Genomic DNA, 26,689 nt, shown 5'->3' with positions numbered 1-26,689 from the left:
TTGTGTTAGCTCCTGCAAGGTCGGACTATAATTAAACCCGGGATACTGGTCTCCAGGATTTAAAACAGTTAAAATCACCAGCAAGAAGAAACATGTCACTGTTGGGGAGAATATAGGAAGCCACATCAGAGGCAAAGAAATTGTTACGATCCACACGTGCCTGAGAGCCACTAGGAGCATACAGATTGAGAAGGTGTAGGGGAGGTTACACTAGGGCACACAACTGGAGGTTCCACAACTAGAGGAGAAGGACCAGTAGCAACAATGGAAGGTGAAAAATCTTTATCACCATCGACACTCTCTGGGTTGCCAGATCCGACTACGCAGGAATCCACAGGGACCACCGGCGCCATAGAGCTGGTAGAAACTGGCAAAACAGTAACAAAAGGGAGAGTTCTTGCACTGAACTCACTATCACTAGTCGTCATTCCTGTGTTGATTGAAGCAGAAGGAGTCGCAGGGGCCAATCGGACGTCGGGAGTTGACGCTGGTGTAGCACAAGTATGCAGAGAATCACTGACGACCAAAGGTGAAAAGGCTGAGGAGACTACCGGTGGATGATCATCGACAGATATTGATAAGCTGAGCTTTGAGACAGACGGAGCGTGAGAGGCATCATCCGGAGGGACGGCAACAGAGGGGAGAGGGGGGTAGTCGCTATCCTGAAGACGAGGTGCATGCGGCTCATGTAGATTATCTGTTGTTTGAGGAACATTAATGTCCATGGAGATCTGATGGGACTGAGGTGCTTCAGAGTGCGATAGATTGGGAATCCGAGCGTGAGATGTCACCGGTAGGCTGGAGAATTGAGGAACAAAAGAATTCACTGCAGCATCCAAACTAGAAGCAGAAGGGGTCACTTTACCCGCATAACTAGTAGAACTGCGAGGTGCGTTATTGGGACGTTGGGGACACTTTGAATGTAAATGCTGGGTACTGTGACACCGTATGCAAGTTTTCTCCTGTCCAGGATAAGTGACCCAGTAACGGTGCTGTTGAATCAGTACGAATGATGGAATCGATTTCTTTAATTCCATTCGTAATAATTTCCTCCCAGTTCGAATTTGGTAAACATGGTCACTAGAATATAGTTCATCATGAATATTATAAATATTACCATACTGACTCATAACATCCTTAATGGTGTCATTGGAGAGTTCCATAGGAATTACATGTAAGCGCACAGTAACAACCTGAGTATCAGCCCAAGAAATCCGGATATCGTATATGCCTGAGGGATCAGTAAATTCAACTACGCCACTAGTGTCATTCAAAACTTGTTCACATAACGCAAGAGATGAAAGTTTGAGGAACACACACTTACGGTAAATATCCAGTTCAAGACTCAAAACTTGTTCAACAGGAAAGGCAAAACGATCATATAACCATTCATGAATTGTCAGAGAGGTAGGCTGCTGGCTAACCGCTCCGAAATCAAATTTCAATGTATTCACTCGACGTGTAGACATATTGAAGGTATTCTCAGTTACAAACCAAAAAAAAACCCACCAAAACTGTCACCGGAAGAAGATCCACACAATTACAGTGAATAATAACACGAAACAAAAAGAAAGAAAAAAATGCTTCACTAAAAGGTGAGTTTGACTCACGGCACACAACACAAGTGTAGCAGCAGACAGCACAGAGAACGTGTTTACTCGACAACGTTCACAGCGCGAATGACTGAGCCACCCAGCCGTATATGTGTGTATTTCATGTATGTGCATTTGTGAATGTGTACGAGTGGCGGTATGCGTCTGAGAGAAAGAGAGAGAGAAATTATTTCTTTAACATAACACGTGCGTTGTATTTTATGATCGCGTACAAACAATACTTGATTTAGATATGGACAAATGACGTACCCGATCAAGAAAAGCAAAATCGGGGAATGCCCGTTTCTCTTTTGTGCTAATCATTTGATGCCTTATTGCAAGAGAAAATCCATGCATATGTTTCAATGGAATCTACAGAGACTGGTGCTATTCAGCCGGTTCGCACGGTTCACTAGAACGGATTGTTAAAATATTTCGAATTTTGCTAAACCCTTTGTTATACCCAGATATAACAGTAAATTTTACCGAGTTGTACCCAGGAACGAGCAAGTTTTAGTTTCTTTAGGTTTGTTCGTATAAATTCTTACAGCTACAGGAAATATATGATCTCTCAGAATAAGGAATAAGTAATTATTTCTTAATTTCAAATGAGCTGATTGGATATCAAGAATGAGAACTAGGATCTCATGAGTATAGTAGTGAGGGTTATTTATATTTGGAAAGCATACATGCCATTATCAACAATTATTGATCCATTGCTGGATTAATGTTTTTTCAATACTTTTCGACAAACATCTATTTTGGATAATTCGTTTCCAAGATATTCGGAATGCTACCTAATTTCGTCACAGAACCTTATATTACGTTGCTGTGTAGGTCTCTACTTGTCACATATGGCATCCAGTGAAAAATTTGCTTTTGTGTGTCTTGTATGATTTGCTTCCTAAGAGAGAGGGAGAAAGATATCTTTCTATCTATCTATCTACTATCTCTCTCTCCATTATATAGAAAAATAGAATAACACCACTGCCTACAGATAGGAAGAAAACCTCCTTCACTGGTTTAAATCTCATACAGTGACGTTCCAAAATTAGCTCTTCTGGCTTGTACGTGTTTGTGTATTCAGGGTTCCAGCGTTCCATCAGAAATAATATTTACTTCTCGTAACAGATGCTCATACTTCACTTAGTACAAAACATTCGAAAGAACTGAGTTTCTTTATATGAATAAAAAGCTTGTTCTTAAATAGCGGTGTCATGAACTTTGATGCAACACAGTAGCGTATTTAGGGAGGGATCACTCGGCTCGAGTACTCCCCCCCATTGAATGCATTTTTTTAATGTACTTGCAGCGATAAGAAAAAACTCACGAAATTGTCACGTAAGGTCTCTTTTCGAAATGCAGAAAAAAGGCAGCATATCTGTAACAAAATGAACCATCTCTTTTCATCTCCCTCCACACACACCAACAAACACTTTTAACAAGAGAATGTTATTGCAGCGGAACGCTTTAAAGCCCTACTCCGGCTCTCTCTGCTCTTGGCACTTTTCTCTTGCACATGTTTGTTAATGTATAAATACAGTATATATATATATATATATATATATATATATATATATATATATATATATATATATATATATATATATATACACGCGTGTGCGTCTGTGTGTGTAATAGATACACTTGCATATTTTAGTTCAACACAAAATAGGCCTAAGTTACCTCAAAGTTTTGAGCCTCCCCCCCATTGAAAATTTCTGGATATGCGCCTGATGCAACATACATTTTCAGTTGAAAACTCAGTGCTAACAGGCATACCTGTATTTCTAAGCAAGACAGTTATTTTTAATTTTCTCTCTGTATGTGTGTTTGTGTTCTAAGTTAATCCGTTGGCTTTATAAATTTAACATTTGGACTTAATATTGATTTGAAGTATTCCATTTTAATATTCAATTAAAGAAGCACGCGATCTATCAAGATCTCTTTCATGTTGTTATTAAGTTGATAATCTTTCGTATTAAAGAACTTTACGCAAAGACATGTCATCTCCCACATGAACTGGAGAGGTTTCTTGTTATTGGTTTTGATCAAAAACATCTAAAAGTATTGATGTTTTCATTAAATTTAAAGCTTATGTCTTATACCATTATTCAGTTTTGCTTATGAAATTAATTTAGAAAGGTTCTAAGTCATTCCTAATAATAGTGCACCTAATAACGCACTTTCCAATACTTAAACAAATTCAAAGAAATAGGGAAGTGTTGATGCTACCTAATCAGAATATGTAGGTCTGTGTAGTGAAATGACAGAATGGAAGCTTTTGTTTGTTTTCGTGGGCTAAATTATGTGGCTCAACTTACATCTAGTAACCACATACAAATAAACGGAAAATTACTACTTTGCACATAAAACGAGTAAATTCTTGTATCCGTGTTTAGATTTAGCACAAACATTAACTGTAGTGAGGATATCATTTTGAAACGGTTAATGAATGCAGCCATGTTAATAATGAGAAAATATTTTGGAGGACATGCTCCCGGCTCTGCACTCCTTTGGCTATCTCTTCGAAAGGGACAGAATTTCCGAAAGGGACAGAAGATATTTAGCATTTGACAAATACTCGAAAAGAAATGGGAATACAATGCCCGGTATATCAATTATTGATTGATTTTAGAAAGGGCTACGACTCGGTTGGGAGAGTAATATTGTGCAATATTCTTACAGAATTTGGAATATCAAAATGTTAGACGAGTTAGGATATGCTTAAATGAATCCGAAAGTGAAATCCGGAAAATTCCGGCTAGAAGTAGGAAAATTCTAGTCCATGAGCTATCACGTCGAGAATGTCCTGAAACAAGGAGGTTTTCGCCTTTATTATTCAACTTTGTTCAGGCGTACTCTAAATCAAAGACAGTAATCAGGGCCTAGAGCTTAATGGTATTCACCAGGTTATGATGTATTCTGATCATGAAAATTTAATAGGGGATGATAGGGGAACAATAGAAAGCAATGCAGAGATTTTAATAAACGCTTGTCGAGAATGTCCTGAACAAAGGAGATTGTCGACATTATTATTCACTTTGTTCAGGCGTACTCTAAATCAAACACAATAACCAAGGCCTAGAGCTTAATGGTATTCACCAGGTTATGATGTATTCTGATTATGTAAATTTAATAGGGGATGATAGGGGAACAATAGAAAGCAATGCAGAGATTTTAATAAACGCTTGCTGAGACATGGGTTTGTAAGTGAAAGCAAAGAAAATTAAATACAATGAAGGTTCGCCGGGTTTGTAATACTGTGAATATGAATACATCAAGATAGGTATTTTCAAATATCTATGATCAATGTTAAGAGACCAAAACCATATCCACGAAGAAATTAAATGTCGAGTAGAAGCAGAAACTCGTGTTATTATTTAGTTCAAAACCTTTTGCCGACGCGAATTTTGTCGAATTTGAAGCTTAAAATAAATAATTCGATAATAATGTCCGTGATCATGTATGGTTAAGAAAAATGGTCTCTTACTCTGAAGAAAGAATGTAGATTGAAAAGACTTGAGAATAAAATTCTGAGACGAGTATTCGAACCCAAGAGGAACGGGAATGGGGAATGAAGGTGACTCATAACGAAGAAATGGATACTTAGACAGTTTACCAAACATTGTTAGGGTCATCAAGTCCAGGAGGCTGAGGTGGGAAGATTATGTAGTATATATAGAATGGACGAAAGTAGGAACGCTTTCAAAGATTAACTGGAAATCCAGTTGGAAAATAACCGTTAGGAAAATCTAGACATAGATGGGCGGACAATATTAAGATGGATCTCAGAGAAACAGGAATACAAAGTATAAACTGAATCCAGTTGCGGGGGCTCAGTGGTAGAGCATTCACCTCCGGTGCTTGGGGTCCCTGGTTCGATCCCAGCTCCCACCGTGTGGACTTTGTGGTGGACAAACACCGTGCTCGTGGGTTTTCTCAGGGTTCTCCCGTTTCCTCCCACTTTCTTCATTCCACCATTTAATTCATTTCTCATAATCACCGTCTCCTTTAGTCTAACCGGCATAATCGTGGGACGTAAAACTCTAAGATTTCATTTCATTTTTGAATCCAGTTGCCTAGGGTAGAAGTCAATGGACTACGGAATATACGGTATGACTTACGGAACAAAACTTTTGAAAGGAAGTACTAAAATAATACTTTTTGTTAGTTTCGTCAATTATTATGAGCAATGTAATCATACTAAAACAGACCCATCAATATTGTGAACATTGATAGTGACACGAAAATCTTTCTTTAAGTAAAGTCCACTAAGTATGCGTGGAAGAATTTGGTAAAGCTTTAAGAACGTAAAGGTCAAACTAAGAGTTGATCTTTCTCCGATCTCTTGAAACAGATGATCAGTTACAAAAAGTGAGGTTTCTCAGGGAAGGTTTAAAAAAAATAGTCTTGCGAGTTTGAATTGAAGACAGAGACAGACTGAAATCGTTGATTGAGAACTCGAAGACGTGATCAACGACGAAGACGAAGACCATAACTTTTCGCGGTTGATTTTTGGTCGATTCCTTTCTCCTACGCTTTCCTCTTTCAACTTCTTTCTTTTTCCTAAATCCCTGTCCGCACCATCTGAAGACTATTATGAACTGGTTTCACGTTCAACGAACTAAGTGTTGCCAGATGCATTGGAGTTATTGGTAGCTGCTTTGATCTCCCCACCTCCCCCTTCTCTCTGCCGATAATAATAAAGGAAGTGTGATCTCTATAAAAGACATTTAAAGATATGCAAAATTAATAAAAGAGTTTCTTAATCTTAAATTATTGATTTTTATATTATGAAGTTTACTTCTATCAAATAAACAATATCTCTTACTAACACAAACTACAGTAAAGCTCCGATTATTCAAGAGAGAGTGTTCCGCGGTGCAGTTTATGCGCGAGAGCCGTGAAAAAAATGTTTGCACTTTTCTCAATTATCTTCCATAAGTAGTCGCTGCAAATAAGAACTGTATGTTCTAAAACATAAAAATGTATTACATTATAAAAGTCAATATTTTCAACAATAGTTCACGTTTTGAACTGCAATTCTACCGTGATGAGCAGAAGTCGATTGTTATAAGGTATGGAAAAACGAAATTGGGAACAGCGGTAGTAAATTACATTCATTGTTCATTTGTTCACTACAAAAGTGAGAATCCGTGGGTGACGACTGAAGGGTTAATTACGAACCTTAAAAAAAAAAAAAAAAAAAAATCCAAACCAATACTGGGAGAAAGCAATCGGTCCTACAGTACGAAGGTCGATAATTACTGACGGGTTTACAGTACAGTAGTTTTTTTTATTATTATTTACTATTCTTTATTTTAGTGATTTGGGCACGGAGGAAGGATATTTTAAAAGTTATATTGTGTTTTTATACAATAAAAATGTATGTTTTATTGTACAATAGAAATACACTTTTCATGTATGCTCTTCATTTTTAGTCCTTTCTCGGCTTATCCACGTTTTTTGCTATCCTTGGTGACCTTGCCAATCAATTCCGCTGGTAATAGGGCTTTACTGTATATTTCACAAAAAAAAAGAAAAAAGAAAAGAAAAGAAAGAAAAGAAAAAAGAAATGAGCTTGTGGCGACAAAAGACACTGGAGCAAGAACATCTAAAAATACCCGTGTACAAAGTCCAATTCCAACGAAATTTGGACTAGAAAATGTGAGTACTGAAACTGAACCTGGTCTTGTTCTTAGTTTGAAATTATCTGCTAACTGCTCACAGCTGGTAAGAAAACAGCTAACTGCAGTAGAATTTCTTACCACTAACACGTAGGGCACTTATGTGTGGATCACTATCTGCGTCTGCAATGACACGAAAACGTCTATTGTGGAATTAAGTGACTTATTATTATGACACAGGTATTCATTTACAAACATGAATTAATGTTCGTACGATAGAAGACAATCTGATCTACAAGTAGCAAAAGCTAGATTCTTAAGAAAGGTAGGAATATAACGTTACATATAAATTAACAATGTTCGCAAGATAAGACAGTAAATCTGGATTCAATCTTATGTATACCAGGTATATTTTGAATGAAAGTGAGGAATATAGGAGTTCTTCAAGAAGAATTATCCAATATTCTAATAATTATAAGTTGTTTCCTCCAGGTATTTACGAAGATGGCAAAGATGCTTCCGGCAGGGAGGATTGGGTGCTATGGTGAAATTTAGAGCTATGTCGGTGGTAATTCACTACCAGTAGGACCAACCCTATTGAATTGGTCTAAATGGAGTATTCATTGAAGAGTGTTCCTGGGAGAAAGCAGCAGTTCTCCAAAAGCCAGTTGCGGAAATCATAGTGATTGGTATGCTAAAACGACTGGTGTACTTGGGGTGGAAGGCAACGAGGAAACTACTACTCTATTTTCCTAGTTTGCTGACTGCAGAAAGAGAACATATGTACAATGGTCCTTCGCAGATTAAAATATGGTTCCGTAGGTAAAATATCCCCTCATTCGGATCTCAGTGAGAGTGATGGCTTAAAAAAGTCTATTGGACGAGAAAGTAACAATATGGGGTAGAAAGATAAGGAAAGAAAGAAATGCAAGAGCAAATGGTTTAAATTGGGACAGGGAGGGAAATTAGAAAATCTTAAAGAGAAAATGAAACAAAATAATCAAGATTTGGTAGGAGTTTCTGAAGTTAGATAGGAAAGTAATTGGTGCTGAACAGCGAAGGATATAGAATGTTTTATTAAGGTAATGAAAAGAGCGGTCATAATGGTGTAGGAATAATATTTGGTAATCGCGTAAAAAAATTAGGTAGTGAAAATAGAATGTGTTGATGATAGAGCTATGATGTTAAGACTTAAAGGGAAAAGGGAGGATCTAGTGGTGATACAGACATATGCACCGACGACTTCGCATAAAACTGAAGAAGTAAATACGTAGAACATGTAGGAGTAGAATATGGGATGAAAATAAATGACAGACAAAAGCCATGCTGATTGGAACGAAGCAGTCGGTGTAAAATATAGAAATAGGGGTGGGGAATAGAACTGGTGACTAGTTTTTGATGCCTGGGTAGTATTATTAGTGATACCTGGGTACTATATATATATATATATATATATATATATATATATATATATATATATATATATATATATATATATATATAGTCTGTTAGACATAATCGACTCGGTAATTTAAAAAATCGTTATTTGTACGTGACGTTGTGTTCTTTTATGCAGATAAGCTTTATGAAAAGCACAACCATTATGATTATGAATATAAACTTTTATGAAAAAGAAAAAGATTAATTGTACGAAATATTTGTATCAACCTTCGGGACATATGACATATGTAATAGATTTCTGTTAGGATCCTATTGTAAATCTTCACCACAAATAGTATTACTTCTCCTTTGAACATGTAGTAGAGATTGGTGGGAGTTCTTCGCACGATTAATATTTTTTGTGTTTAAATTTTGCATTCATGCCTGCAACAGTTACGTCCTGCTATGTTACCTGCACCAAGGAATGGAACATCATCTGTAGAATATGATTTTGGAGGTACTAAGATCCAGTTATGTCAAAAAAGATATATATGTAATAAGTTTCTAGTTCACATTAGCACTAAATTGGATGCTGATGAGGACAAAATTACCGGCGTATAAATTACCAATTAATATTTGCTTTGTTGAAACATAATAAATAAACTCCATTCCTCCATATGAACTTTTATAAGTTATTATTATATAGACCCAGCAATTTAGGTCAAACCCTGTTAATCACTTAATATGTTATATAAACTATTAAAATTGTACTTTGTATTAGATATAATTAATAGTTACAACATATACTGCAACTAAGATAGCACAAACATATACGTCTGAAACTGCTTGTTAAAAAGCAGTAGATTAAGTTATCTGAATTATTCATAATAAATATCAGAAGCGTCACTGAAGATATTCTACGTAGGTAGTTGATCTAAACATTGTATGAAAATTGTCCAAAATAGAAAACGTATTTCGCTGGGGTTTCGTTTTCAAAAGACTAAGTACGTAATACTATGCATACTAAGTACTTAACGACTTGAATTCTCTATGCCATAGATTTAGGTAAGTTTTTATTTTTCATCTTCTTTATTTTCCAAACTTGTGGATGCACCGCACAGCCGTACCCAGGAAAAGATTTGTCTGAAAAGAGAAAAACCTATATATACACATATACTATGAAAAATTCAAAAGAACGCGAAAATGCTATTTTATTGAATAAAAAATTGATAACTTCAACAAAAGTGAATCCATTGTAATAGCCAAGTCAGTTCGCTGACACGACACTCTTATATATATATATATATATATATATATATATATATATATATTATATATATATATATATATATATATATATATCTTTACATGTTTCATTTGGAATAGACCTATTTGTTTATTTGGGGTTGTGTGCAGTCGGATAACAAACAAAACTCTGCAAAGATATAATAAAGAATTATCAGAAAGTGAAATGTAAAATAACGTATATTTTAAGCAGTAATTCGTTTTCAGTTTTGACTGTGAAGCCGTGCGTGACAAAATACCTCCGTAGATTATGTGGTGTTACAAAATGTTCTTACAAAACTAAGGAATTTCATTTTTAAAAATTCAGCTACGTGATCATGACCCATATCATAACATAACTCTTGGCCTTTCAGAGAATTGCAAAACAAAAATATTCTGTAGTTACATAATATTTTACGAACCCAATAAAGGCATGTAGATGAGCTGCATTATTACCTAACTACCAAAAGCAAATAGCGGTTAGTTCTCACAATGTAATGGATTACATTTTGAAACAATAAGCGTTAGACGTGTTCAACAGCCGTGACATACTACATATTAAAACCTATAAATCTACCCAACAATGATAGTTCAAAATATTTATCAGGAAATTTAAGCATATATTCCTGTGTTGTGCTAGTACGTCTCTCCACGGAGAAACAGAATTATTCTGTTTTAAAGGCCATGAGAAAACATTTCCTTTTAAGTGGTATAATTTTATTTCTTACATTTAAACCTTCAGCATCAAAGTCCGTTACCAGTATTACTAATTCTAAAACACATGAAGGCCAAAGTAAAGATTTAGTAGCTGCTGAAACGGGTTACGGTGATCACTATGGTGGAGGAGGTGGTGGTGGGTATGGAGGATATGGGGGCAGTGAGCATTCTGGTTCACACCATCAGAGAAGCGGTTCTCACGGCTCAGGAGGGCATAGATCTTCAAGTGGCCATTCCAGTAGTCACAAAGGCAGCAAAGGACAAGAGCATCATAGCGGCCATTACGGATCGTCCGGTGGACACAAAAAGGGCTATCACGACTCTGGATCACATTACGGCGGCCATCATGGGAGTGATAAAGGTTCGAAAGGATCAAGTTACGGTCATAAGGTCATCACAGCAAAGGACATAGCACAAAAGGATTCCACAACATATATCAAAAAGAAGAGTCTGGTAAGGATTCCCACCATTATGATGAGGAACATGACGAAGGACATCATAAGAAATACGGAGAACACCATGATTATCATAGCAACAAGGGTGGTAAGAAACATGGAGGAGGCCATCACAGCAGCGGACATCAAGGAAGTCACTACAGCAAAGGAGGAGATTATCAACACGGAAACTACCACGATCAGAAGAGCGGGCATAAGGATTCCCATGGTCACAAATCGTATCACGACGAGCAAGAGGGTCATTCAAGAAGAGGTGGAAGCGAAGAACATCACGGACATGGTGGTGGTGATCATTATTAAATGCCTTCGATATGTGTCAAATGTGAACTTGTTTTTCTTATATAAACTGATGCCTAATATACATTTATATATGATTTTCAGTGAATATAACATAGGAAATATTTTTTTTTCTTTGAGCAAACATGATGGCAGAAGAATTCACGAGATTATTTCATATTAACAGATAAGTATTTTTTTCACTAATATATCTGTAAACTTTATTATTTGCCTCATTTTGAAAAGTTCTATGTGAATTTCCTTGTGAAACAGCGTGATAGGCTCTAATTTTCCATTAAAGGAGATATATTAATGTTTCAACTTGTAAAATTAAGTTTTCGTTACATTTTTGATAATAAAAGTAAGACAAAAAACATGGAGAAGTGAATTCGATTTCTACGTAATTGAATTTCCATGGAATATTATAGATTTCAGTGTAAGTTAGTAAGAATAACTTGCTAATTTTTTACTTACTCAATGTTGAGATTTTTATAGCTTGTTTATTCTTACGCTATTTTTGTTATGCTTTCAATCATTTAGAATCTCTGGATTCCTGTTCGTTTTCATTACATTATTATGTCGCTAAATATATCAAGGAATAACATATGTAGGAATCAGTATGTAGGCTTTGTAGTTTATTGTAACTATTAGTTGAAAGTTTTTGTTGAAGATAAGTACATATACTAGTGGAGCGAAATGTAAAAAAAAATCAACCAAATATCATAGTCCAATTGAAATTTTATGCGTGTTACCTATATGTTGTACATCCAAATAATAATTCAAATAGTATTTTACCTTGTGTAAAGAATGTGTCAGAAGACCATGTCAGTGTGTTTTGCAATCTCCCTCAGTTTCAATTCAGACATGTATTCCTGCATGAAGATGGTTTGTCTTTTGGAGTGGCGAAGCGTAATCCCACAAGTAGGGTAGGCCCAATAAACTAATAACAGAAATAACATTTAAAATTATAAAATGTTTAAAATTATAGTGAGAATTCTATTTTCTTGTTGAGTTAAACAAAAGAAACTACCAAATGTATTTATTTTAAGGAACTTTCTTAGCTATATTTCTAACACTGTTTAGTGTTCAATTTATGTGCATGTATACATAGTAGTTTTTTGTTTAATTTAACAAGAAAGAATGAATGTTTATATAATGGACGAAAAGTAGTCTATTATTATTATTATTATTATTATTATTATTATTATTATTATTATTATTATTATTATTATTATTATTATTTCTTTGTCGTCTTCGTGTATTGCCGACCTCATGTTCATGTTGGTTCAGATGTCAAGCCAGCGATTCAAGGATTCTGCCTTTGAATCCCGGCTGGGGTATGGTTGTTTGTGGATTTTAAAACCTTTATACCAGTGCTAGAGGACACTCAAGACAGGCCGAAGTCCTTTATTACTTAACGGGCCCAACAATATAGCCTATTTGTTGTCTTCTTCTCATTATTTTATTTTTACTCACCATACTGCTCATATTAATAATGCAAATCATACTACTACTACTACTACTACTACTACTACTACGAATAATAATAATAATAATAATAATAATAATAATAATAATAATAATAATAATAATAATAATAGCCATACTAATAACCATAATAATAATCATGGAAAGCCATATTTGCGAAAGCCATACGATCATTCTACTTTCGGTTCGACGACGTTGCGAAACGTAAGAGTAAACATATTTCCATCTTTCAATATGTCCTTCCACTTGTCCAAGTTTCAATGCGATACTCGTCCAGGAGTTGGATAGCTTTCATTTTTAGTCAATGTCACACCTCCAAAATGATCGTCAGTAACTCAAAACTCTGCAATGGCTTTCTTGCGACAACAGTTGATGCGGACTCCACGGTGATGAAGCACGAGAAATCTGATAAGCAACATCCGTGGTCATCATCCTTTCTCAACAAAATGATGTATATGGTTATATCTTGTATGTTACCGAAATGTCTGCTCTCTGGCGTGAATGTCCAAGCGTGCATCTGAAGCAGCGTTGATATATGTATGGGTGCGCACGAGACGAATCGAGACAAATTTTTCTCACAAAATTCGAGTCGCGACAAAGCTCTTCCAATAAAGAAATATACATTTTTCTAGTCGAAACATTTACAACACATTTTCAAGACGAGACAGCCTCAGATCTTGTCTCGTGCGCATCGCTAGATATATGTGTACAGTGGGCCACAGAAATTCTTGATGTACAAAATTCGTGAGATAGGCAACCCAACTAACGCCTGCTCCAAGATTAATTACGCCTGGTAATAGAGAGCACAGCAGTGTGAAGTTGCTCCCAATTGTTAAAAGCACAAATCGTAAAGAGTGTTTTCGTGCAGAAGTGGAGCGAAACGCTGGCAGACGAAATGACAAAAGGGAGTCCTTGGATACTTGTACTGACAGTACTTCTTGTTTGTATGATACACAAGTAAAATTATACACAGCCACTTGAATAAAATATCGGATATCAGAGGCGCTGATGAGAAGATAACAGTCGGGGGACTTAGTTAATCTTATAATTAACTCAAATGAGGATTATATAAACAAGTTTACTTAGTTCAAATTACTATACATATCCTCGTATCAAATAATATACGGATAGATTGTGCGACACATATGGTAGTTATTTCTTTTTAACTAACCCAAAGCTTTGCACTGAGTTTTGAAACTATTAACAATAGTCCTACCTGCAAACCAATTAAAAGTATGGATGGATCATTTGGGGCGAAGAAACCAACCCCTAATGAACATTTTGGGGGTCTAACAGGGCGTGAGCTCCTAGGTTCCGGCGCTACTGATTCATACGTAATACTACTTCGAAAGAAGAAATTGATGATTTCATTATTCGTTAAATAATTTTTGAAAATGATAACTATTGGTAATTTATATGTAATGGAGAACTTACCCGAATTAAAGTAGGCCTATTTTCAGTTAACTTGCAAATATAACTGATGATTCATGATTTGTGTAATACTTGTGAAACTTTACACATTGAGACACAAAGAGAAAAGGGGAGATTATAGAGTCAATAAACAACAATTTAAAAATGCACGAAATTAACGGATAATATCAAATATAGAACCATTAAGAGGATTAATTCTGTAACCCGTTTTCTCCATTCATTTTTCTAGCTTTATTTTTAAGATCACTGAATTTCTCCACTGCAGATTATCTTTCATTTAGCAGCATCCAACTGTGGCTCGCCTTGTAGATGAAACATTTTAAAAATGTTAAACAATGAAGGCGGGAATCGAACCCTGGCGGACATATTAGAATACTACTAAACTCTAATCACCCATCTAAAGCGTTACTTTCATCAGCTCATTTAAATAAAGAGTCTTTTCTGTTCGTTCAAAACAGTAGCTTGTTAATTGATTCATTGGCAAAACACAGGAAATGTAATTGACTCGGAGGGCATTATATCAATGTATTCACTAAATTATCAATTTTAAACAAAATACAAAACTCTTTAATTTTGAATCAAATACGGCGCGTGTATTATACTCATAAACAAACTAAAGACAAATCATTTTCTGCGTAGTAATCGTGGTTAAGTGGTTAAACCAGGAATCTGAAGTTAGTCGAATCAAATCGGATCCACGAAGGACCAGTACATTTTTTTACTTTAGAATTTTTGATGGCGATTGATTGGCGATGACACACGTCTTATTTTCTTCTGATATTTGAATACTAGGATGTTTCAATACTTCAACTATCAAATCTTCAGGAATAAATATAGAAATAATAATTATTATTATTATCTCATAGAAGATTAAAAGTTAGGAGCTTATTATCGCTCAGGGCATAACATTAGAACCAGGAATGTAACATTTGGCAAGAATATTTTGGCTATGTTTAGTGGTGCTCACGAGAAGAGGAAATTCTCATCTCGTTTCTGATACAAAATGAACAAAATTGAGACGAGAGTTAACATTTTACATTCAAGACGAGACAAGGCTAACTCAAATTATCGTCTCGCTTTCGAGATGGAAATCAAGACGAGACGAAAAGTATCGTAAACATTTCTCCTTTTATCTCGATTCTCGAAATAGTGTATGCTCATTCTCTAAGTAAAAATTGCTTTGTACACTGAATTTTATACGCTACTTTTCAACTTTGTATTTCCGCGCTCAATGAATTTATTATGGTTTGTGTAAGTATTTTGTAGCAAAGCTTTTATAATTACTTCTGAAGATTCTCAAAGTTAGTTTATTATATGACTTACCTTCAGTGATATTAAGTTATTTTTATTAAGTTATCTTCCTCAAAACATACAATAGAATTCTTTCTGCATGAAACTTCAGTGCAACGCTTTGGTTTAAAATTTTGGTAGTTGCAGAGGCGTGTCCTGCAGTTCCAGACACCCTCCCGAAATCCCGATTTATTTGTAAGTTTTGCCTAATTTTAGGGCAACCTTAAAAATGTTAATACCATTATGATAATTATAATAATTTTTATAGTTATTACAGAAAATTTAAGACCTCAATATTAAGTCCTATTGCAATGTAAATAAGCGTACTAAATTTGACAGGAAAAGAAAAAGAAAGGATAAGAGATAGTGATAGAGAGAGAATAAGAGCGATTAGTGTCCGAAAGAAAATTATTGGGGAGAAAGAAGGTGTCAGCTCCTGGACAACATTAATATCGAAACTTCGGATGCCTAAACAGAAATTAAGTAGGATTTGACTTCACCACGATAAATAGTGACACGCTTTCTTTGGTTAAAATACTTTGGATTATGTATGCGTTATATTGATATTTTAAGAAAATATACATACCAATATAAAAAAGAATAGTTCCTGTTTACAAATTTTGGTTGAACGGATATATGGAACGTGTTTGAAATGGCGAACGAAAATATTATTATTTCTAGCAGTAGGAGTAATAGTGGAAGACGTTCGTAATAATTGGTGGGATACAAAATCATTTCAGACACATTTATCACTCATACTAGGCCTTAAGCATGACTCTTAGGGGTTGTTTTCATGAATTGTTTGCTAAACACGTTACATTTTCCACCACAGTACGAATCAAGGTTGTAGACAGACATGTGACGTCAGTTTGCTAGTATTTCCCCTGTGAAGAAAGCAGTCTCCACTGTAACTTGTAAGACCGAAAGAAATTGAGTATTTTTCATTTTTTCACATCAGAAGTTTGAATATTATAGTTCATAAAAAGAACTTACCGCAGCGAGAATTGAACCCGGGACCCCTGAATGACGAAACGAATGCTCACGCCACTACGCTAAGACTGCTCTGTTAAGGAAAAATTAGAAATCACCCGTTTCTGGAGCAAATTGCAAACGTTTATTTAACGACGAAACACATTGATTTCTGTTATGATAAAATGCTATAGTCGAGAGACTTCAAATTTAAATTAAAAAAACAAAAATATACATATAGTGCCTCAGACCACTTTCTTTTGTGATTCACCGAAAGTATCTCCGTATCTTGCTATTATCGCAATTACAAATATCAATATCCAAAAATGCATGAAGTTCTTTTTTCAGTTACAAGGAGAAAGCAGACTTTGGTAAATTAACACCGGGCCATTTTTTGCAAGGTCAATGTGAACATTTAAAGTGTTCATATTACAAACTAGGAGAGCGCAATGGCCCAATATAGCATAGAAAAAGCGTCTTAAAGTTTTCGACTGGTCGCATATGTCGTACGTTGATACGCATATGTCGCAAATTTATTAAGTGACGGCGTGGCAGAGTCAGAAGCAGTTTTGACTCACGTTCCAAGGATTACGGGTTCGGTTCCCAATGGTTTCAACTTATTTCTTTTTCTTTTTTGTTTTTTTGTTTTTTGCTTCAACCAATAAAGTTGGTAAAGTTGCTACAAGTAAAATGTTAATTCTCCATATGTTTATAATGATTTAAAACAATAGAAATATTCAAATCAGTTGTAAAATCTTTCAATATTTCATGGTAACTGGGAACAAAATATAATCTATTTCGTGATTGATATCGCGAGTTATATTATGGTTACTACATTCGTTGTGTAAAAAATGTTCTTATGCTTCGGGTCTACATCTGTTGACAGTGTGTGTATTACAAGCACTGGCACAAATGGCACGGAGGATGAAGGGGACATGTCCCCTCCAATCTTGGAACTGAGTGATTGTGCCCCCAAAAATCCGATTTGAAATGTGTTTTCTGGTGAGAAATGTGATGAATTGTGTCCGATTGCCACAAAGAAAAATGAGATGAGATTGATATTCTCCCAGAATAAGCCTCAAATCTGCCCGCCTCACAATGTTGAAGACAACTCTGTTTCCCTGATCCTCCGCAGTATTGTTTTTCAAGATCATAAATATTTTGAACATCGCTTTAAAAAAAAATATGGGAACTGTCTTACCCGTCCTACCCCCCCCCCCAATATTGGAGACAGATTTTCGCTGCTTAATATAAGTGGAATAAGGGGTAATCTCTTTTGGTTATAATAACATCCACTATTACCAAAGAAGATTTCCTTCTCATCCCCCTTGTAATTTTCACACTGTCAACAGAGGTAGACACGAAGCGTCAAGAATACTTTTTATACAACGACTGTGGTAACTATAATGTAACTCGTGATATCAATATAATTATTTACAAAATAGATTACATGGGGACATTTGGGAAACACGAATTGCCTTATTTTACATATACAGTATCTACACACAACTTCGATCCACTCCTTCTCGTACTTCTACGATAATATTTACTTTTTGCGGAAGAGGCCTTGACCCCAACACTGTTTCTCCGCACAAGCTAAAAACACATGTTTGCTTATCTTCTGCATATTGTCTCTACAAAAGTTTCGTTACAATCCTCCATTTCTTTAGGCACTTCTGATGTATACTTATTAGCACTTTAGATAATTCATAATCAAAGGTTTGGAAATTTTTTTTAAAGAAAATACGAAACACATATTGCTTTATTTTATGTATACAATGTCCGTGCGCAATTACATTCACTTCAGTTCACTACTTCTTGCCTTTGGGGCGTCAACTTTCAGAATTTTGGGTAGGGGTTTTTGCACTCTAAAACAGTTTTTCCGCAGAAAGTGAAAAAAAATATTCGTTTCCTTTTTGCGTATTGTCCCTACACAAAGTTTCGTTGCAACTCTTCATGACCTTTAGCCACTTCTGACATACTGTTATTAGCAATTTTGATATTTCATTATTAAAGGCTTTCCGGAATCCGTGCCCACCCAACGTTTTTTTTTTTTTTTTTTTCAGGAAAATATAAAACACATACTCCCTCATTTCGGGTCTAAATATCTGTGCACAATTTCGTTCGCTTCGTGCGTCAAATTTCAAAATGTTGGATGGTTGCTTTTGTCAACTAATGCCATTTTTTTCCACAGAAAATAAAAAATACACTTATTCGTTTATTTTTTTCGTATTATCCCTACACAAAGTTTCGTTGCAACTCATCGTGACTGTTAGGCATTTCTGACATACTGTTATTAGCACTTTTGATATTTCGTGATCTTTGCGGTTAATGGCCCACGATTATACCTGTTAGGTTAAGGGAGACCATGATTAAAGCAAGTGAATTGTGATGGGCAAATTAGTGGAAGGAGAAATAGGGAGGAAACAAGTGTCTCGAGAACACCCACGAGCACGATGTTGTCCACTTCAAGCCTACTTGCCTTGGAAACGAACCAAGTACCCCATCCTCAGATCAGAGTTGGAGTGAGTCGGGGGGTCGAGTTTTCTGAGTGGATCAGTGGATCAAGGGTCAACAGCATGTGACCCACTGCGACACATCACCCACCATGACCCACTGCGATCCACTGACACACTCTTATCTACCGACCCACTCTACTTACTGCATTCCAGACATTATCTTCTGAAAAGTATATTTTTATTTCACCCTCGATCCTAGCCATAGGAACTAAATACACGTTTCTGATTGGTTGCAGTTTGTGATTGTCCAAACTTCCTAGTGTATCTATTGTGTGTTAAAGTATTAGAAGAAATTTGTCACTTTGTTGGAATTAAAGAAGAAGAAAATTGAAGAAGCAGCTGAGGTTAAAATAATATCATGGGAGTCAAGCTGGAAACGAGCCCTGCGGGGCTTCTGACCCGTTGCTACTACTACTACTATGGATTCGTGTACCAAAAGTGCACGCGTAACATAAGCAAATCACTTTTTTTATTTCCATTGATCACCTTGGAATATGAAAAGGAACTAAGAGACAGTTGGAGAAATTTGTTAAAATAATTGAGAACGAAGAAAAAGGGATTAGGCTAGAAATGGAGATAGAAGAAGAGAGGAAAATCAACTTCATGGACATGACTATAGAGAAAATAGGAGGGAAATTCGAAACGAGGTGGTACAGGAAACAATGCGATGCCGGGATATACTGCCACAAGAGGAGCGATGTAGACAGGGGAAAAAAGAATTTTATACAGAACATGAAACAGAGAACAGAAATGATAGATGGGAACGAAGAGAGAAGGAAAGAAGACATAGAAATACTGTACCAGTTATTAAAGGGAAACGGATACAGAAGAGAAGATTTAGAAGAAAGAAAAAGAGGAAGAAGCAGAGAAAGAAGGAAAAAGATGATTTGGTATTGAAAGTTTAGGAGAGAAAACGGAGATCCTGAAGAACCTGTTAAGAAAGGAAGGGATTAAAACTTACAGAAAAGAAGGATAGAGGTTAATAGACTTTGTGAGAGAGAAAAGAAAGAAAAAAGGGGATAAGATCAGAAGAGGAAAGAGTAGTGTAACAGGTTAATTGTAAAGAGTGCGATATGAAGTACATAGGGGAAACAGGAAAGAGATTAGAACAAAGGATAAAACAACATAAGGACGATGCCAGACTAAAAAGAGGGAAAAAGCAATATATAAACACATTAAAGAAGCAGGACATGAGATAGATTGGGAAGGAATAAAAGGATTAGAAAGGGAGAAAAAGAGTGTGATAAGAAAGTGCAAAGAAGCCCAGTGGATTAAGAAATATGGGAAGGAGAAATTGATGAATTGGTCTAGTGGACTTGTGATACATGAATTATGGGAAAAGATAATAGACAAAATAGAAAGAAAGAATTAGAAGGATCAACACGAGCTGTTGGAGGAGGTATACTATGGAAAACAGCAGATGGGCATAGCGAATAGAAAGTGTAAGTGACAAACACCTAATTAAAATAAGATTTGAAGCTTTCCTGGCGGCGTATATGATAAAGTTCTTCTCGGGCAATCAGCCAGGTGAAAACTGGTGGATAGGCCAACGTTTCGAGAGACCTAATTAAAAGTTTCATAACAGGTGCGCAAAAAGAGAAAGTGACTACACTAATTATAAATTTACTTTTTAGAGCCAATTAAAAGTTTACATTTTGTAAAGAGAAAGTGTGCGTGTCTTGCTTTCAGTATTATATAAGCTGTCAACATTAGATAATTCTCACATAATGTGTCTGAGGAAGGCTATGTTATATAGCCGAAACTGTAACACAAATATATAATCTTAAAATATATACACTACTTTGGTCAGTTTGAGTTTCATTAGCACTTGTTTGAGTATTATTTATCATATTTTAATGGTAATCGTGTTATGGACACTTAATAAAAAATAAAACATAAGAATTAAGAAAGTTTCTCTAAGACGGGTTTGAACCATGCCAAAAGTAATTATAATTAGTTGTGCTAGCAATCTCGGACACGAATACCGACAGCAGTGGATAGTTCATTTCTGCTATTTATGGTAGGTGGCGAAAAACAGGTAAATTCTACTAATCAGAACCGTGTATTTGGCTCCTATTGCTAGGGTCGAGTGTCCTTAAAAAAATATGCTTCTGAACACAGGTTAATTTTTCTATGTTTCACTTTCAAGGCCTCCATTACCCTTCCTTTCTCATTTGTATCTGTTTACTTACCTGAGATGAGTATCTCTAAGAAGGAGAAGACAGAGTTTAGTAAGAGAACTTAGGAGCCATTTTTGCGAGGTGGTAGTGCACATTTAAGGAGTTAATATTACAAAGTGGGAGAGCGCAACGGCCAAAAATAATGGAGAAAAACCGTCTTAAAGTTTTCTACTCGCCGCATATATCATACGACGCACGAATTTACCAAGTGACGGTGTGGCAGTGAGTAAAATCTCTAACTTATGTGTAAAGTGTCCCGGGTTCGAGTCATGCATCTTTTTCTCGCTTCAATCAACAAAGTAGGCATTTGTAATTATAAATAAAATATTAATTCACCGTATGTTTATAATGAATAAAACAATAGACATTTTCAAATCACTTGTAAAATCTTTCAATGTTCCATGGTAACTGGCAAACAAAATTTAATCTATTCTGTAAATATATTGATATCACGAGTTATATTATGGTTACGACCAGTGGCCTATTTACGATTTTATTACGGGGGATTTGCCAATTTTAGTCCTGGAAATGTGAAAATTCTTCAAGATATTTCATTTACTTTTTTATAGTAAATAACATTTCGGGAGGGGAGTTTAAGCCTGGAAGTGAACCCTTCAAATACGCCACTGGTTACGACAGTCGTTGTGTAATGTTCTTGATGCTTTGTGTCTACATGTGTTCACAGTTTGCGAATTACAATGGAGTTGAGGGGGAAATCCCCTTTGCTAATACTGGAATGTTGCTATAACCAAAGGAGATTTTCTCCTCATTCCCCTTGTAATTCGCAAACTGTCTACAGATGTAGACACGAAGCGTCAAAAACATTTTTTACACAACGACTGCGATAACAATAATATTTACGGAATAGATTAAATTTTGTTCCTACCGTAGTTAACATGGAACATTTAAAGATTTTACAAGTGACTTGGAAATTTCTATTGTCTTATTCATTATAAACATATAGGGAATTGATATTTTACTTACAGTTACAAATGGCTACCGGTACTTATTGGTTGAAGAAAAGAAAAGACCTATGACTTGAACAGGAATTGAACCCGAAACCCTTTACTCACGAGTCAAAGATTTTCCTCACTTTGCCAAGCCGACCCGTGGTAAACGTGTGCGTCGTACTATGTATGCAGCGAGGAGAAAACTTTAAGACGGTTTTTCTCCGTTATTTTTGGTCATTGCGTTCTGCACTACCAATTTACAAAAAAATGGCCCCGAAGTTCGCTTACCAAAGTCTGCCTTCTCCTTGTAAAAAAAAAAAAAAAAAAAACCTTCAGGCATGTTTGGACATTAATATTTGTAATTGCAATAATAGCAATAGGGCTTATATTACTACTTGGCTTTCAAGACACACAGCCTGTGAGTTTTTAGAGGAGCTAACTACTGGAAACAATAAAGTTTTGAATTGGTACAATATATAAATTATTATATAAAAAATGGATGTAAGTATGTATGCCTGATCATCACGGCCAAATTGCAAAGTCAAATGAAATGACTTTTCATATATAGTTAGGCCTTATTTCAAACTGGGATGTTATAGTATCACTTTCATTATAATAATATCTTAAGGGTGTAGTGGGGATCCGAATTTTTGGGACAAAATTGAGTATCTCAAAAGCCGTTAAATTTACGGAGCTGAAATTCAGTATCTTAACTCTGTATTGAAAATGAACACAACGTCTCATAGCATTTTTTAAATTTCTTCCTTACGAGCTAGGGGCGGCACTTTCTATATATGCAAAATTGGTAGTGGGTTGGTTTGTAAAAATAATTAGAAAAGATCGATATTAATGAAATACAAATTCACAAAAAAAATTGAGAAACAGAAACGATGCGCTTTCTACTATAATAATTGCTGAAGCTTATGTTTATTATATGGAGCGCTTGGGGCACAGGGCAATCAAGCAATAAAGTTAAGAGGAAAATAGACTTAAAATTTATAATGTACGCTTAATTACACGGAAATTTTAAGTTCGGACTGTACTTGTTTCCACTTACCTTGATTTGGAACTTTCAAATTTCATGCATTTTTCCAATGAAAAGTATCGATAATTCAACAAGGAAATAATTATACCATGATAATTTAATTGAAATTAATCGAAATTTGGCCCATGACAAATACTTTACCATTTTATATCGTAAAGGTCAGATTCACCGTTATTGTAACAGACCGGTGCTTGAGCGAGTGACCGTAAAAATTCAAACTCCGATTAGTTACAATTTCACAACCTGGTTTTATTATTATAAGTATAAACTTTAGTCAGTAGAGAAGAGGCTGTGTATCATGTGTCAGAGTTGATAACGATGTGTTTTGGTAGGTAGTGGATCGGAAAGGGTCGGTGGTTCCAAGTGGGTCATCGTGGGTGCTGGGACCAAGTGGGTCATGGTGGGTGGTGGATCAAGATTTCATTGACTCACGCCATCACTGCCTCAGATACTTCAGTGCTTGCGGTCCTGTGTTCAATTCCCGGTGGGAGATCCTTTGAAATTGTATATGTCCTCGATCTATCTGTGTTCGTGTCCATGTCGTTCAAAGTTACTGGAAATAGCTTAAAACGAGTATTACTAAGTATAATAAAGACAAGTTACGGAGATACTTTCGGTGAATCAGAAAGGAAAATGGTCTGAGGCACGATATGTATATTTTTGTTTTTTAATTTAAATTTGTAGTCTCTCGACTATAGTATTTTATCATGACAGAAATCAGTGTGTTTTGTCGTTATCGAAACGTTTGCAATTTGCTCTATAAACGAGTGATTTCTGACTCTTCGTTAACTGAGCAATCTTAGCGTAGTGGCGTGAGCATTCGTTTCGTAATTCAGGAGTTCCGGGTTCGATCCTTACTGCGGTAAGTTCTTTCTATGAACTATAACATGCATACTTCTGATGTGCAATAAAGTGAAAAAATACTCAATTTCTTTCGATCTTACAAGAGACAGTGGAGACTGCTTTCTTCACAGGAGAAATACTAGCAAACTGACGTCACATGCATGTCTACAACCTTAATTCGTACTGTGGTGCAAAACGCCTTTAGCAAACAGTTCATGAAAACAACCCCTAAGGGTTATGCTTAGGGCCTAGTATGAGTCATTAATGTGTCTGAAACGATATTGTATCCCAGCAATTATTACGAGCGTCTTTCACTATTACTCCTACTGCTAGAAATAATATTTTCGTTCGCCATTTCCAACACGTTCCATATATACGTTCAACCAAAATTTGTAAATAGGAAATATTTTTTCTTATATTGGTATTTGTATTTTGTTAAAATATCAATATAACGCATACATAATCCAAAGTCTTTTAACCAAAGAAAGCGTGTTACTATTTATCGTGGTGAAGACTCATTGTACTTAATTTCTGTTTAGGCATCCGAAGTTTCAATATTAATGTTGTCCAGGGGCTGACACCTTCTTTCTCCCCTCTAACTTTCTTTCGGACACTAATCGCTCTTATCCTTTCTCCATTTCTATCTTCTATCCTTTCGTTTTCTTTTCCTATCAACTTTAGTACGCCTATTTACATTGCAACAGGACTTAATATTGAGGTCTTAAGTTTTCAGTGATAATAATAATAATTATTATTATTATTATCATTATTATTATTATTATTACTATTATTATTATTATTATTATTTCATTAAAATTTTTAAATTTGCCCTAAAATTAGGCAAAACTTACAGATAAATGGGGATTTAGGGAGGGTGTCTGGACCTCCAGAACACACCTCTGCAACTACCAAAATTTTAAACCAAAGCGTTGCACTGAAGTTTCATGCAGAAAGAATTCTACTGTATGTTTTGAGGAAGATAACTTAATAAAAATAACTTAATATCACTGAAGGTAAGGCATATAATAAACTAACTTTGAGAATCTTCAGAAATAATTATAAAAGCTTTGCTACAAAAATACTTACACAAACCATAAATTCATTGAGCTCGGAAATACAAAGTTGAAAAGTAGGGTATAAGATTCAGTGTACAAAGCAATTTTTACTTAGAGAATGAACATACACTATTTCGAGAATCGAGATAAAAGGAGAAATGTTTACGATACTTTTCGTCTCGTCTTGATTTCCATCTCGAAAGCGAGACGATAATTTGAGTTAGCCTTGTCTCGTCTTGAATGTAAAATGTTAACTCTCGTCTCAATTTTGTTCATTTTGTATCAGAAACGAGATGAGAATTTCCTCTTCTCGTGAGCACCACTAAACATAGCCAAAATATTCTTGCCAAATGTTACATTCCTGGTTCTAATGTTATGCCATGAGCGATAATAAGCTCCTAACTTTTAATCTTCTATGAGATAATAATAATAATTTTTATTACTACTTTTGTTCCTGAAGATTTGATAGTTGAAATATTAAAACATCCCAGTATTCAAATATCAGAAGAAAATAAGACGTGTGTCATTGCCAATCAATCGCCATCAAAAATTCTAAAGTAAAAAAAAATGTACTGGTCGTCCGTGGATCCGATTTGATTCGACTAACTTCAGATTCCTGGTCCAACCACTTAATCACGATTACTACGCAGCAAGTGATTTGTCTTTAGTTCGTTTATGAGTATAATACACGCGCCGTATTTGATTCAAAATAACGGACTTTTGTATTTTGTTTTTAAAAAATCTGTAATGTTGATAATTTAGTGAATACATTGATATATTGCCCTCCGAGTCAATTACATTTCCTGTGTTTTGCCAATAAATCAATTAACAAGCTACTGTTTTGAACGAACAGAAAAGACTCTTTATTTAAATGAGCTGATGAAAGTAACGCTTTAGATGGGTGGTTAGAGTTGTAGTGTTCTAGTCTGGTGGCCCGGGTTCGAATCCCTCCTTCACCGTTTAACATTTTTAAAATGTTTTATTTACAAGGCTGAGCTACAGTTGGATGCTGCTAAATAAAAGATAGTTTTTAGTGGAGAAAAGCAGTGATAATGTAATCCTGAAAATAAAGCAAGAAAAATGAATGGAGATAACGAGTTAATTCTGTTAGTGGTTCTATATTTGATATTAACCTTTAGTGTCGTTCATTTTTAAATTGTTTTTTATTGACACTATATTTTCCTTTTTTCTTCTTGTGTCTCAATGTGTAAATTTACACAAATATTAAACAAATCACGAAATTGTTATATTTGAAATCTAAGGAGAAATACGCTTAGTGCGGGTAAGTTCTCCAACTACTTGAAGTGAAAATTTAAGTGTTATCGAATTTTGCATTTTTAATTACAAATAATTACTGCATAACAATATTTAGCATTTTCAAAAATTATTTAACGAATAATGAAATCAGGGAAGTTCTTCTTTCGAAGTAACACTACGTATCAATCAGTGGCGCCGGAAGCTAGGCCCTGTTAGACTACCCAAATTTTCATTAGGGGTTGGATTCTTTTCCTGAATGATTAATCCACACTTTAATTCATTTGCAGGTAAGACTACTGTTAATAGTTTTGAAACTCAGCGCAAGGCT

Source organism: Thermobia domestica, chromosome 14 (genome assembly GCF_964235325.1).
Source record: "Thermobia domestica chromosome 14, izTheDome1.hap1.1, whole genome shotgun sequence".
In the NCBI taxonomy this organism is placed as follows: domain Eukaryota; kingdom Metazoa; phylum Arthropoda; class Insecta; order Zygentoma; family Lepismatidae; genus Thermobia; species Thermobia domestica.
The sequence above is the reverse complement of the archived record's forward strand: the minus strand, read 5'-3'. Positions refer to the sequence as shown.